This window comes from Hyperolius riggenbachi, chromosome 3, assembly GCF_040937935.1.
Source record: "Hyperolius riggenbachi isolate aHypRig1 chromosome 3, aHypRig1.pri, whole genome shotgun sequence".
Lineage (NCBI taxonomy): Eukaryota > Metazoa > Chordata > Amphibia > Anura > Hyperoliidae > Hyperolius > Hyperolius riggenbachi.
The window spans coordinates 219,471,863-219,487,653 of record NC_090648.1 but is presented as its reverse complement, the minus strand read 5'-3'; the positions used below and the strand labels follow the sequence as shown (position 1 = coordinate 219,487,653).

The 15,791-nt window shown below is 43.1% G+C and overlaps 1 protein-coding gene across 1 annotated transcript in view; it reads right to left on the bottom strand.

Moving 5' to 3' along the window:
- The window catches only part of MYO9A (myosin IXA), a 215,917-nt gene extending 200,397 nt beyond the window's left edge, over positions 1-15,520 (bottom strand). The window contains exon 1 of the mRNA XM_068273609.1: positions 15,128-15,520. The gene's annotated coding sequence lies outside the window, so the exon portion shown is untranslated. The remainder of the gene's footprint in view (positions 1-15,127) is intronic.
- Positions 15,521-15,791: the final 271 nt, after the last annotated feature.

Sequence of the window (15,791 nt, the reverse complement as noted above, 5' to 3'; positions counted from 1 at the left end):
TGATTCTTTACATAATCTTAATTCTGTTGTAAAATCTTTAGTTTATTGAACATATTCTTCTATAGTAAAACAGAGACAACTGAGAACCCAATATGGCGTAGCATTGTCAGGATAACCGGATATTTCAAGGAACGTATTTGATGGAGTTAAACTCACAAAACGAGGTTACCACAAAGGCAACTACTGTATACGTTAGTGGGGAGAACAAGTCCGACTCCTCTTGGGTTAAGAAGTCCCTCTCTGTAGTAGAAAAGGGGACACACACAGGGCTGGACAAAGATCACAAGACAAATTAGACAACAGAGGCGCCAACCAGGGCTGTGGAGTCAGAGTTAAGGAGTCGGAGCAATTTTGGGTACCTGGAGTCGGTGGTTTCAATAAACTGAGGAGTCGGTTGATTTTGAACCAAATCCATAGCCTTTGTAAAAATTAGACCAAGGAGTCGGAGCAATTTTGGGTACCTGGAGTCGGAAGTTTCATAAACTGGAGGAGTCGGAGTCGTGTGATTTTTGTACAGGCTCCACAGCCCTGGTGCCAACAAGGATAAACCGCACACACAAAAAAAAAAAAAAAAAAAAAACCCACCTTTATAAAAAAGGAGGTAGTGGTGGACTTACGCCCCATATGTAGACACTAAAGTCTGTGTGCAAAAACATTTTTATTGGACAATAATTTACTCCTCTCAATTATCCAGAATGATTAGGGTTAAAATAAGACCCTACAGACAGAAAAATATAGCCAGGTGTCTTGGATTGGCAAATAACCAGTTGCACAAAAACCTCATCATCTGGCAGTGACCCTGAACGAGAGTCAGCATTCAAGGATCTACAGAAGCAGTAAAGTGGCACAAGCGCATATTGTATCTTCACTCACATGATTAAAAAGCTTGTTTATAGAGTACAAAGCATAACCTCAGCAGCAGTGAATGACTAATTGATAATGATAAAGGGCTGAGCATTACAGTTACAATTACAAATCAACTGAAGTGCCACTGTACATGAGTCAGTGATGAAGCTTGCACTTTCCCATTATGGGATATCCTGAGGTTGTCTCCCGTCATGTGAAAATGTCATCGTCCCACAACATGAAAGGGGCTTTGTGTAACACGCAGAAAGACACTGCTTAACCCCACCATGACTACATGCCTTCATCATGACCAGCTACAATCCACACAAGCTTATATAAAATACTGGGAATATTTATCATGTAATCAAAACAGTCTATTATATTTGCTGCTAGGACTCTGGCCTCAATAATCAGGATGATTATATCTGGGTCAGAGCAGATTTTAGTGACAGATGTTAATGTACTGGCTGTTCAATCAGACCAGCTTTATCTTTCTCTTTCATCCATATGACACACAGCAGAGACAGACCTTTATATCTGGGTGAGGAGGCCACAAGGACAATACATTTCCCCTCATCTCTCTCTCCCTCCATTTGCAGCCCTAGTGCTTACTATTCACAGACAGGAATCAGCAGAAGCCGCTAGCTTTCATCTGAATGCTCATTACGGGTTGATGTGGCCACATGACACATTTCACAATGAGGTACGCGTTCAGCCTCCTCTACCATGCACAAATTCACACCTATAACCAGCTCATGGGCCTACACACGTGACATGAGTCAGCCATTACAAACTGGATACTGTACATAGGAGATTAATGTTTGTTTCATGGAGGCACTGTAACTAATTCAAGCATGAAGCATGCATATGAACAACTTCAATGCAAATCTTTTATAAGTGTGTAGTACTATTGTGTTTCCCTGATAACCTAAACAAATTTCAATGCTATGAACAATTTTGTCTGCCTAGAACATAATTAACAAGTGTTAATAAGCTTTATAGAAGCAAGAGGTTAAAGGCCCATACACACGTCGGATTTTTGTGAACGACCCGTCGTTTGAACGTTCCGTCATTCGCATGTCAAATCCGGCGTGTGTACAGACTATCGTTCGGGTGATAAGACTGGTTTTCAGCAGTCTTATCACCCGAACGATAGTCTGTACACACACCGGATTTGACGTGCGAACGACGGAACGTTCAAACGACGGGTCGTTCGCAAAAATCCGACATGTGTAAGGGCCTTTAGGCTACTACACATAAATTGCCACCTAGTGTGTCATACAGATCAATGCCTCTCTAATCTGAATCTGATCAGAGAGGGATCGAACCCATCCATACACTGCACACAGATTTTCAATACATTTCACCAATGTAATTTAATGAAAATCTATCAAACAATAGTGTTCTACTGTTCAATACCGTGCAATGCTATGGGTCATCTACCTACTGTTACCCAATCAACTGAAATATTCAGTTTGCCTGATCTTTATTTTCCTCTTCTGCCTCTTTCTGATTCACTGATGTGACGCAAGTACGGAGATTAAAGGGGCCAACGTGTGATGGAACTTACCCTAACGGGCACACAGCACAAAAATACAAACAAAAGATTATCCAGGACTTATGGGCTGTAACATTTAAAGTGGACCTGAACTCTTGCACAGGACAGAAGGAAAAAAAAAGAAAAATGCACCCTGTATGCATTTAGACTGTTTAGCCTGTCTAATTCCCCCTCTGTCTAATCACAAGTTGTCATTTGATCTATCCCATGTCAGCTGTCTGCCACGGCAGATAAGCTCATTTGAAAGCACAGGATGTTAACAATGTATCTGCCTCCATAGAAACTGTGAAGATTTATATCAGCTGCAACAAATAAATGTTTTTCTTTAAATGTTATTATGCTGTTGCCCATCTTTTAAAGCAGAGAGGAAGTTTTGATTTCAGGTCAGCTTTAACATAGAACATTTGCTAAGATGTTACCAGTATCATACATAATATAGTTAAAAATGTGACAACGTTATAAAAACTGAAACATAACATGCGTCATCATGAGAATAAAGCAACTCAGGGATGTAAGAACAAGGAGCAACCCAATAATCAAAGGTTCACATAATCACACAAATATCAAACTGTATGAAAAAAAAAAAAAAGTATTTGGGCCAGTGTACACCAAAAAGCGCTGGCGTAAAAGAAAAAGCTTAGCACTTTAAGTGATTTTTTTAAGGGGATTCTAGGCATGTGCCTAGCGATTTTCTAAGCATGCCTAACGATTTTTGGAGCGTTTTTGTGTAGCGTTTTTTTTTTTGTTTTTTTTTGTTTTGTTACAGTACAGCATCAGATAGCGGCGATCGGGCGGGGGCCGGCGGCGATCAGAGTGCTGGCGCAGCTAGCAAAGTGCTAGCTGCGTCCAGCAAAAAAAAAAAAAAAATATGAAAATCGGCCCAGCAGGGCCTGAGCGGCACCCTCCGGCGGCTTACCCCGTGTCCAGCACGGGGTTACCGCTAAGGAGGTTAAAGGGAATGTCCAAGCAAAATAAAAAAAATGGAGTTTCACTTACCTGGGGCTTCTACCAGCCCCAGGCAGCCATCCTGCGCCCTCGTAGTCACTCACTGCTGCTCTGGTCCCCCGCTGGCAGCTTGCCGACCTCGGTCGGCGGGACGCATTGCGTACATTTTTACGCATTCCCGCTAGTCCAGGAACATTAACGCATACATTTTTACGTATTACTGGTTCAATGCGTAAAAATTTACGCATTGAACCAGTAACGCGTAAAAATGTATGTGTTAATGTTCCTGCACTAGTGGGAATGCGTAAAAATGTATGCAATGCGGCCCGCCGACCTCCGAGGTCGGCAAGCTGCCAGCGGGGGACCAGAGCAGCAGTGAGTGACTATGAGGGCACAGGATGGCTGCATGGGGCTGGTAGAAGCCCCAGGTAAGTGAAACTCATTTTTTTATTTTGCTTGAACCTTCCCTTTAACATCAGAATCAATTTTATTTCGCCAAGTACAGCAGAGCTGTACTCGGAATTCTTTGTGGTACACATGGCATAGGCATAGTATAGGAAAACAAGATGCACAACACAAACAGTTGGAGTTACAGTGATGGTATAGGTCTGACCCACATTAGTAGCAGACCTTGGTCATCAGTTAGTGTTCTTCCTGTCGTGCAGGAACATTGAGGCTGAATCGCCTCAGAAATCAGCAAAAATGCTGCAGGACCCAAATATGCGTTTGGGGAAAACCGCTCAGGCGTGCACCATCCCATTGAAATACATTAGCCAAGCACTTTTCAAAGCGCAAGCATTTCTAAAAACGCTGAGAATCGCACTTGGTGTGCACCAGCCCTTTGTTAAAGAAGTATGCTTCACATGTGTGTTCACAATAAGATGCCAATTGCAGGTAGTAATACAACCTCCATGCAGCAGATGTGCCAAAATAGTCCAGGGCAGGTAGCTGCAAAGATCTAATAATCCAAGCATGAACATTACAATACAATAACATTTGTAAAACGCTTTTCTCCCATAGGACTCAAAGCGCAACATTATTAGCACCCCTTAAACACAGCATCCATGCAGAAGTAGTGGCTGTAGTGTAGAGGCTGATCCAGCTAAGGGTACTTGGCTGTCTAATCTGTACCCCATCCAAACAGACCTGCTCTAAATGTGGCTAACTGTAGGGCCGCTCATTCACCATCTCCATTTATAGTTGAAATGCACATGCAGAGGCCAGGGCTGCTACCAGAATTTTGTGAGGTGCATCCAAAGTTAATTCCAGGGCTAACCTTCTGCCCCATACAAGGATTCTGGCTAGCATGCAAATATAATGCAAATTGTATGCAACTTGGAACTGGATCACTCAACATCAGCAGAACGTCTATATAAATGGCCCAATATCAAGCTCCATACAATGACAATCTGCATTGTATTTACATGCAAGACAAAATTATTAGCATATGTAATCATTACAACACCCAGGCAAGTTGCAATATTTTTTAAGGTAATAGGGAAGGGAATCTGCATATTATTCTTCAGTTCAGTTAAAGTGGACCTGAACTCTTGCATAGGACAGAAGAAAACCAAGAGAAATGCACCCTGTGTGTATTTAGAGAGTTTAGCCTGTCTAATTTCTCCTCGTCTGTGACTAATAACTTGCAATTTAAGATCTCAAATGTGTCAGCTGACTGCCACGGCAGAGATCTAATTGGTAAAACACACGATGTTAACAATATGTCTGCTTCCCTGAAAGCAGGAAGTAGACGACAAACTACAGATTTATTGCAGAATTTGTATCAGCTGTAACAAATAAATGTTTTTCTTTAAAGGTTATTATGCTGTTGCTTATCTTTTTGAGCAGAGAGTAAGTTCTGAGTTCAGGTCTGCGTTAAGGCTGGTTTCACAGTGGGACGTTAAAGTCCCACGTTACAGCAGCCAGTAACGCAGCCTAACTCACAGCACTGTAAAATCAATGTGCTGTTCACAGTGCACACGTTGCGTTACATAGTAACGCAGCACGTTTAAACAAAGTGCTGCATGCTGTAAGTTATGCTCGGCTAAGCCACGTTAGACTGTTTGCACATGCTCAGTAATGTTGGAGGAGGAGGTCCCTCCTCCTCCTCGGCCAGCCACATGGCTAATTAATATTCACTGCACTGTGGTGACTCGTGGTGGGACTGTAGTGTTGTCCGGATCATGAACGAATCGTTCATTTGATCCGGATCTTTTTTGTGAGTCGAATCATCCGGATCACCACAATGAAAGATTCGGTTCACAGTGGATGTCTGTCTGGAAGAAACAGGAACATACAGAATGTATAGTGCAGGCAAAGTCCTGTCCTGCTAATCATTTCACCCAGTCTGCTTCCCTAGTAAAATGATTCAAATGATCCGGTTCAAAGATCCGGATCTTTTCAATGATCCGAATCCTTAAAAAAGATCCGGACTTCCTATCACTAACCTGGAGCGGCTGCTTTGAGAGCTGCATAACACAGCTCAATCTGACGTCCAACTTCAACACCACCATGCGTTGCGTTAGGGGCACGTTATGCGACCATAACGTCCCCTAAAACGCAACATCTTGGTGGGAAAGTAGCCTAAAGGTAAACCTGTCATGAGAGGAATGGGAAGGCTAGCGCTGCTCATTCCTAATTCACAATATTTATTATTCCTAGAATTTGGTGGTGCTATACGAATGTAGCAAAATGTCAGGACAGTGCAATGGCCATTGCTTTCAATGTGGACTGTTCACATTACAAGCCTTGCAATAGCTGACCTTTATAAAAAAAAAAAAAAAAATGTTGATTCAGAAATTTGAGGCACTTATTAGCAATTTCACCTCTGCAAGAGTCAGTGGAAAATACCCATCAGTGCCGATGAGATCTCTAGCAAGCGCCAGTCAGCTCCTGTAAAAGTCACCACTAGCTTCAGTGCTTCCAGTGTGAATCAGTTCTGAATGCTAGTTGTCTAGTTGTGATGCTGATATTCTGGTTTCAGTATTTCCTGTGTCACTGACCTGCAGCAAACACTCTTCAGGAAGTCACAAGACAACCACCACCAACATTAATCTCTTATTTTCAGAAAAAATTACAGTATAGCTCCATATTTCTCGAGTGACAGGAAGACACCATTCAAAAATACCAATGAAGGTATAAATATTATACATATCTGTATTGCCATACATGAAATGAATTTCAGTTTATCATTCTAAATAACTAAAAACGAGAAAGGCATGTGCTGTGCATGAACAAATTAACACTACAGGCTGACTTGGTATATATAAAAGCGGCACACTGGATCAGACTAAAATGGCAAATGAAATAACAAAGAGGAGGTAAACTAATAAACTCAGATGCATCCTTAACTGGAACTCAGGCATCGACAGCCCCAACTAACCTGGCATGCCCGGGGGCGGATCTTCTTCAGTCTTGCAGCTCCCAGCTGCTTTGTTGCATTCTAGTATGGCCTCCAGGCATGACATCTGACTAGCACCAGGTCACGTGACACATCGGAGCCGTGCAGAGGTGACACAGCAAAGCAAGCTGGGAGCTGCAGAATTGAAGCTAGGTACACACCATACGATTTTGTGTTAGATAGATAGTTCGATAGATAATTTCTGATCTTATTTTTGACTGTTTTTCTGATCGATTTCTCATAGAAGTGAATGGAAATAGATAAGAAAAGATAGCAGAATCAAATCGGAAAATTGGAAATCGATCAGATGGAAAATTGACGAAAAAACGCATTGTGTGTTCCCAGCGTGAAGCAGACCAGCACCTGGAGGATTTGTAAGTCTTTTCCGCCACTGCTCTGCATTTCTCCTGGGGGGAGGGAGGCAGTGGGCTGAGGTCATTTTACGCTGGTTGCTTGAGTTCTCAAGCAACTGGCAGAAACACATATGCCAGCAACCCCAATTGTGCCAGGTATATTAAATTGCTTGTGTTTTATAGTATCACTTTATAAATTATTCAGTTTGCTCATCATTTTCCACTTAGATTTACATTCGGAAATTTACCACAGATGGCGGCATCTTTACCGCTGGCAAGGTGCATTACTGTGGGATGTTTGTTTGTGACGTGAGCAGTAATAAAACCTGGTCTCCCAGAGTGCACTGGGGCAGAAGGCTATGTGAGATCATAGCCTAGGCTAAGCATCACTAGGAGGGCGGGGTTATATACCAATATACAGCAACATATAGGAAGCGTACATGATGCTGAAACCAGGATAATTAGTGTATCCCGAATAATGCATTACATTCTCCTGTATGACCTTATGGTGCCTCTTAAAGTAAGTTATTGAGAATGGATATGCTGCCTTTATCATTTAAGGTGCCCATTAACAGTACAATTTTATATCCAGACCCATCTTCTGATCCAATAACAGCAATCAAAAGGAAAGAATTATAAATAATTGATCATCCCCATGAATGGCATTTAAATCTATTGTAACCAATCCGATCATTTCTGATAAAAATTGGTATGTAGAATGGATTGACAATCCAATTATCTGTTGTCAATCTGCATCACCAATACGCTAACCTGATCGCAATTACCGGATTGCAAAGTTTATTTTTTTTCTAAAATATTAACGTTAATGGGCACCTTTAGTCTTATTTAAAATAAACCTGAGAACAATGCAAAGATTTATACTTACCCGGGGCTTCCTCCAGCCCCCTGTAGTTCATGGGCTCCCTCAGTGCCCGTCTGCTCCCCTCTGTTCCCATGCACTGAGCCCCAGTAGTTGAGGACTACTGCGCATGCGTGGGCCTGACAGCATGCCTCCTTGGTTATGTTCCAGTGGCCAGGAGCGTTCTGCACCTGCACAGTTAAGGCTTGTAACTGCAAAGCTCCAGATTGGACCGTGGAGACACACGGTTAGGGCCATGAATGTGCAGCAGTCCTCGACTAGGTCAGTTGGGGACATTACCAGAGCTGACTGCAGGCGAACAGGTGGACACCAAGGAAGCAGAATACAGGAGGCTGGAGGAAGCCCCAGGTAAGTATAAATTCCTATGTTTCATTGGTCTCATGTTTAAATATTTTTGCCCAGGTCCCCATTTAAAGGACCAGTGTCATGAATGGCATTTTTAAAACAGATACCTTTAGTGCTGGTTTATGAGAGTAGTGTCGCACATGTGCGCAATAGGTACCCCCAGCAGTGCCTGCGCAGACGGGACTCTGAAGGTCCCCTCCGCAGGCTTCCTGTGTGGAAAGCGGTGACATCACCTGTCACTATGACAGGCGCTCCCGCTATGTCAGCGCTCGTTTGGAGCTGCCGATAGAGGCATGGGTGAGAGCGGTATGCTTATTTCCCAACTTCCGCTTGTACACCCGTGCACTGTGTAAGTCTATGCCACGTCGCCAACAGAGGGGAGGGGGATTGAATGAATACAGTAAGGCCCCCTTTACACTTAATCAGTTCGGTATGCGTTAGTATGCGTTGGTTAAGTGTGAAAGGTGCCATAGGAAAACATGGGCATTACTTTGAAAATCAGTTTTCTTTCTGTTTTAACTGAGAGCAACTGATTAAGTGTCAAAGGGCCCTAAGTCTTTTTTTTTTTTTTTTTTTTTTTTTCATACTGCACAAAAAACAAAATTGCTAGTAAACACTACTCTCATTAAACCAGGGCTGTGGAGTCAGAGTCGTGGAGTCGGGCAATTTTGGGTGCCTGGAGTCGGAGTCGGGAAAAAATGCACAGACTCCGACTCCTAATGAATTTGTAACTGTAATTAAAATAGAAAATATGATAAAATGTTCTATTTCTCAGATAATAGTCATTAAAAATAATGTATATATACAGTAATAGCTGTGCTTTGTCCACAAAAATGAAATAAACCAATCAAAATTAGTTACTTGTGCTGCTTCAATAAAGCAGTCCCCGTATTTTTAAGGTCAGATATGCATATCTGATTGTGACTGTATATATGATGTGTACACAGGAATCTCTTATATATACTAAATAACATCTATGCTGTAAGAATAAAGCCTGATGTGTAGCCGTGTCACTAATAGAGATGGTCAACGAGATGGAAATAATTCCGCATTGATGCTGATTTATGCAAATGTATGCACTCTCTTTGCTCATGAAATCAAATAATTTGATATGTTATTAAAATTTGGTTTGGTGACTACAAATTAAAGGGTAACTGAGACGGATGAAAAGTAAAGTTTTATACATACCTGGGGCTTCCTCCAGCCCCCTTCAGGCTAATCAGTCCCTCGCTGTCCTCCACCACCTGAATCTTCTGCTATGAGTCCTGGTAATTCAGCCAGTTAGCGCAGTCCGGCCGCATGCCGCTCCCACAGCCAGGAACATTCTGCACCTGCGCAATAGTGCTGCACAGGTGTAGTATGCTCCTGGCGGCGGAGTGTGTGCATGCGCACTACGCCCGACTGGCTCAAGTACCTGGACTCATAGCAGAAGATCCAGGTGGTGGAGGAGTACAACGAGGGACTGATTATCCTGAAGGTGGCTGGAGGACGCCCCAGGTATGTATAAAAACTTTAATTTCATCTGTCTCAGGTTTACTTTGTTACACAGTAGTACTATACTCTACATATGCACTCCCCACAGAGCTGCAGGGAATCCACTGAGAATGTTGTGCACATTGAACACAGAGGTGTTGTCTATCGCCCATAAACCTAGTTCAGATTGTGCATGAAAAATGTGTAATAGAGGAAGAATCTCCTTATTCCCCTGCAGAGTACCTGCACATCATTCTTAGATGTACCCACACTTACATTGCCTAGGGCCTGATAGATGTTCTTTGTTCCGGTTTGTACCTTTTACAAGTACTCTTACCATGGACTAGTTTTAGTCTAAAGGGAATAAATATAGTAGTCTACATATCCTTCTCACTTCAGTTGTCTTGTAAAATTCCTAAGCGTTGGCAGTTAAGAGACGAATTTCATGTTACATACTTTTAATCAATAAAATTGTAATATGTAAATTAGAGGAGTCGTAGTCGGTGGAATCCTAAACTGAGGAGTCGGAGTCGGTGGATTTTTGGACCGACTCCACAGCCCTGCATTAAACCAGCACTAAAAAGGTATCTATGTTTAAAAAATACCATTCGTGACACTGGTCCTTTAAGTTAAAACAGGCCCTGGCCACTCACACCACACCAGCACAGAGAAAGGGGATACTGCCCCCTTTTATAAAAACTTAATAAAAAATATTTCCATGTACCCAATATAACTCAGAGACATTTAGAGGTAGTTATTTTGTCCACTACTTACATTATTGTAATTTGCATTCATTCTGACTCTATACTGCATTAGAGGTCTTTTATTTTTACCTGGTAATTTAACACACATATCCCAACATCACTCTAACACAACCGTGTGCCCAAGCCCTTCCACATACACAACAGTGAGCCCAAATCCCTACCCATACACTATACACAACAGTGAGCCCAAACCCTTACTCAGATGCTACAGATTACAGTGTGCCCAATCCCTTACCCATACTCTATACACAACAGTGCATATGTGCCCTTATCCATACACAACAGTGAGCCCAAACCTATACACTATATTCAACAGTGCATCGGAGCCCTTACTCATACTCTATGCACAACAGTGTGCCCATACGCTATAAATAACTGTGTACCTGAGCCTTTACCCATACGCGATAGACAACAGTGTACCAAAGCCGTTACCCATATGCTATCCATACCTTACCCATACATTATACACAAGCCTTTACCCATATGCTATACACAACAGTGTGCCCGAGGCCCTTACCCATACACTGCAGTGTTCTCCCCAGCCTCTTTTAGCCGAGTGCTCCACCCGGCTAGTTTTGGTCACCACCCGGCTGTCATTGGCTCACCTCCTCCTATGCTGTAAGCAGGGTTGATCACAGAAGCACTGGCCTTGCAGTCTCTCATCTCGTCCCACCCGGCTACTTTTTTTATGCCACCCGGCTACCATTTCATGCCACCCAGCTGGAAAAAAATTCTGGGGAGAACACTGCACTGTACACAGCAGTGTGCCCAAGCCTTTTCACATACACTTAGCCTAGGTTCACACACAAGAGCACATAGAGCCCTTTTTCCCACAATGGACATCAACGAATCCTGGTAACTATAAGATCCATTCACACATGCACGTTGTGTCTGTGGTCCTTTGCAGTAGCAAAATACTAAGTCCCATCTTAGACAACTTTTCCAGATATTGCACGGAACAGGGACATGTCATACATAGCATGCTATCTAATACTTGTGAGTTACAGTGGGGGAAATAATTATTTGACCCCTCACTGATTTTGTAAGTTTGTCCAATGACAAAGAAATGAAAAGTCTCAGAACAGTATCATTTCAATGGTAGGTTTATTTTAACAGTGGCAGATAGCACAACAAAAGGAAAATCGAAAAAATAACCTTAAATAAAAGATAGCAACTGATTTGCATTTCATTGAGTGAAATAAGTTTTTGAACCCCTACCAACCATTTAGAGTTCTGGCTCCCACAGAGTGGTTAGACACTTCTACTCAATTAGTCACCCTCATTAAGGACACCTGTCTTAACTAGTCACCTGTATAAAAGACACCTGTCCACAGAATCAATCAATCAAGCAGACTCCAAACTCTCCAACATGGGAAAGACCAAAGAGCTGTCCAAGGATGTCAGAGACAAAATTGTAGACCTGCACAAGGCTGGAATGGGCTACAAAACCATTAGCAAGAAGCTGGGAGAGAAGGTGACAACTGTTGGTGCGATTGTTCAAAAATGGAAGGAGCACAAAATGACCATCAATCGACCTCGCTCTGGGGCTCCACGCAAGATCTCACCTCGTGGGGTGTCAATGGTTCTGAGAAAGGTGAAAAAGCATCCTAGAACTACACGGGAGGAGTTAGTGAATGACCTCAAATTAGCAGGGACCACAGTCACCAAGAAAACCATTGGAAACACATTACACCGCAATGGATTAAAATCCTGCAGGGCTCGCAAGGTCCCCCTGCTCAAGAAGGCACATGTGCAGGCCCGTCTAAAGTTTGCCAATGAACACCTGAATGATTCTGTGAGTGACTGGGAGAAGGTGCTGTGGTCTGATGAGACCAAAATAGAGCTCTTTGGCATTAACTCAACTCGCTGTGTTTGGAGGAAGAAAAATGCTGCCTATGACCCCAAAACACCGTCCCCACCGTCAAGCATGGGGGTGGAAACATTTTGCTTTGGGGGTGTTTTTCTGCTAAGGGCACAGTACAACTTAATCGCATTAACGGGAAAATGGACGGAACCATGTATCGTGAAATCCTGAACGACAACCTCCTTCCCTCTGCCAGGAAACTGAAAATGGGTCGTGGATGGGTGTTCCAGCACGACAATGACCCAAAACATACAGCAAAGGCAACAAAGAAGAAGCACATTAAGGTCATGGAGTGGCCTAGTCAGTCTCCGGACCTTAATCCAATGGAAAACCTATGGAGGGAGCTCAAGCTCAGAGTTGCACAGAGACAGCCTCGAAACCTTAGGGATTTAGAGATGATCTGCAAAGAGGAGTGGACCAACATTCCTCCTAAAATGTGTGCAAACTTGGTCATCAATTACAAGAAACGTTTGACCTCTGTGCTTGTAAACAAGGGTTTTTCCACTAAGTACTAAGTCTTTTATTGTTAGAGGGTTCAAAAACTTATTTCACTCAATGAAATGCAAATCAGTTGCTATCTTCTATTTAAGGTTATTTTTTCGATTTTCCTTTTGATGTGCTATCTGCCACTGTTAAAATAAACCTACCATTGAAATTATATTGTTCTGAGACTTTTCATTTCTTTGTCATTGGACAAACTTACAAAATCAGTGAGGGGTCAAATAATTATTTCCTCCACTGTATAAAGGACTCCAAAAAAATCATGAACAGACACAGCAGATCATACAGCAGATCCACTGTGACCTTCCACCTTGTGGCTGTGGTATAGTGTCAACCAAACCTTAGGCCTAGGACCCACTAGCAGCAATTTTTTAAGTGCCTGTGATTTCAAAAGCTTTAATGTAATGCTATGTGTGTGATTCTACTTGAGGGATGTAAAAAAAAATAAAAAAAATAAAAAAAAAAAAAAAATCCCCATAGCCTCATTTCCAAGATCCCTGAGCAGCAGTATTGCTCATCCGGATTCCGGATATCCGAACTACCCAGATAATCCAAACTTTTTCCAATATCCGAACTTTGAATAGCAATTCGGATATTTTTTAAAATCCGAATAGCACTATGCGACAAACTCGGATTTCCAATCTAAAATTCGGGCGGATAGTTAGTTCAGATATCCGAGCAGAAGCTAAAATCACCTTCGATGGCAAAAATTCAGAGAGAGAAGAGAGAAAGCATTTTAAGCAATTTTCAGGTCACTTCCAGTTTTCTATCCAGACATCCGAATCCGGATGGATATTGAGTTTGGATACCAAAAAGTTCGGATTCGGATATCCAATTCGGATCCGGATATCTGGGTATCCGGATCAATTCGGATTTTAAAAAGGGGTATCCGAGCACCCCTGCTGAGCAGGACCATAAAAACAGAAAAAAATAAATTACCTGGGGCCATGGCTTCAGCTGAAGTCGCCACTCTAACTGACCCTCTGGGGACAGAACGTAGGGAGCCCGGAGGACGCCGAGGGCCTTCACCAACTATGAGGGGCTGGAGGAAGCCCCAGGTAAGTTAATTTTCCCGTTTTATAGTCATGCTCAGGGTCCATTTAAGTGTTTAGAATTGTGCTGCCAGTGGGTCCCAGGCATTACAGTGCATACATTGTACATTTATCTATATACTATAACCACATATTTCTTACACTTACACATAACTCTGTACAGGGTCCTGATACACTTATCCACATGCTTAAGATTTTACAACTCCCTCTACATTCACCCCTGTACTATACACATGCACACACTTTCCACATCCCCTAACTGTACAACTTCTACATCCTGTACTATGCTCAGACTTTCACTGTGCCCAACAGCACCCATTTGCTACTATGGATAAAATAGTATTAGGGTGGGGTTCCATAGAACCATAGGAGGGGTTATAGTGAATGTCAAAGAGACATATGATGTCATTGCATAAAGCATTTTCTGTCAGTGTCTTTTAATGAATACATCTGCAGGACAGAAGCAGATGAGACACAACAGTGATCATTTAACCAGATGCAATATAACCTTTACTTTTGCTGCTTTTCAATTTAACATTTTCCTCTTCATGTTCTTTAAAAAATGCATTATTATGACCATGCACTGAATACAGTATGTATTTTTTACAGAGGATAGTAAGTAAGACTAGTAAAAGTCACAAGGAGATACATGTAAAAGGGAAAGGTCCCAGCATTGCCCCAAGAAGTCCTCATCTCCAGAATACTGTCAGACATACCACAAATACCAAGCATACTGATAACAGTATTAACACTGCATATCTTGAATAAACCATGCACATACTAACTATTCAAAGGGAATGCTGCTGGGCTGGCAGCCGGATCTGGCTGTACAGTAAGAGGGAGGCCAGGCACTTGTGGATGGACTGGTATTTTAGAAGGACTCAGGGAAGTGCTGCTTGGGTGGTAGAGGGACTGAAGGATGTAATCATGGCCAAGCAGCCAGCAGTGCTGAATACAGGCTGGGAAGGAAGGGGTGACATCAGCCGTCCTATGGTGTGACATACCAGCTAAACAGGGATACGGGAGATGCTGGCTGCCTATGTGCTGCCAAGCTGGGAACACAACGTGGATGGCAGGAAGGCAGGCATGCTGCTCACCATCAGACAAGCAATCATTACACACATATTATCAGAAAGCCTCTGTTACCCTGATCTCTGTCCCCGAAGATCTCAGGCCTCCTGACAGCAGCAAGAGACATCCAGAGAGCGCAAGAGACAGCCGGAGAGCTCAGTCCGGGGAGACGTCATTAGAAGGGCTGCCACCTAGTCCAGAGACAGCAGCACATATATCCATCCAGCAGAGGCAGTGGGAGAGACGCTCACATCAGGCCTGGGAGAGGAATAGACGGGGCAGAAACATCCAGAGATAGCTGCTAGTATGGGCCTCTAGCTGGAGAGACAGGCCACGCATAGAGCAAGGAGCCAGGGAGACGTCTGGGCGGGGATCCCTTACTAGACAGCTTGCAAATGTCTCTCAATCCCAGCAGGAAGAGAGCCCTTAGCAGTGGCAGGCAGGGAGACAGAGACTGCAGGATGTGACTGCAGGGTGGAGAGAGGGAGGGGGAGGGAGCAGCCTAGACAGGCGTGTTCAGGGAGAGAAGGAGAGACCGAGATTTATACTATATTCTATACAGAGAGAGCAGATACGGAGATGTCTCCCTCCTACGGATGTACAAGTGACAGATCGGGCAGTAGAACCCACCGGAGATAGCCGAGTGTCTCGCTTCCAATCACTCCGAATGATGAGATTCACACAAAGCAGCCTGCCAGGCAGACACGTCTACCACTCTCAGCCAAACACTGTTTATTAT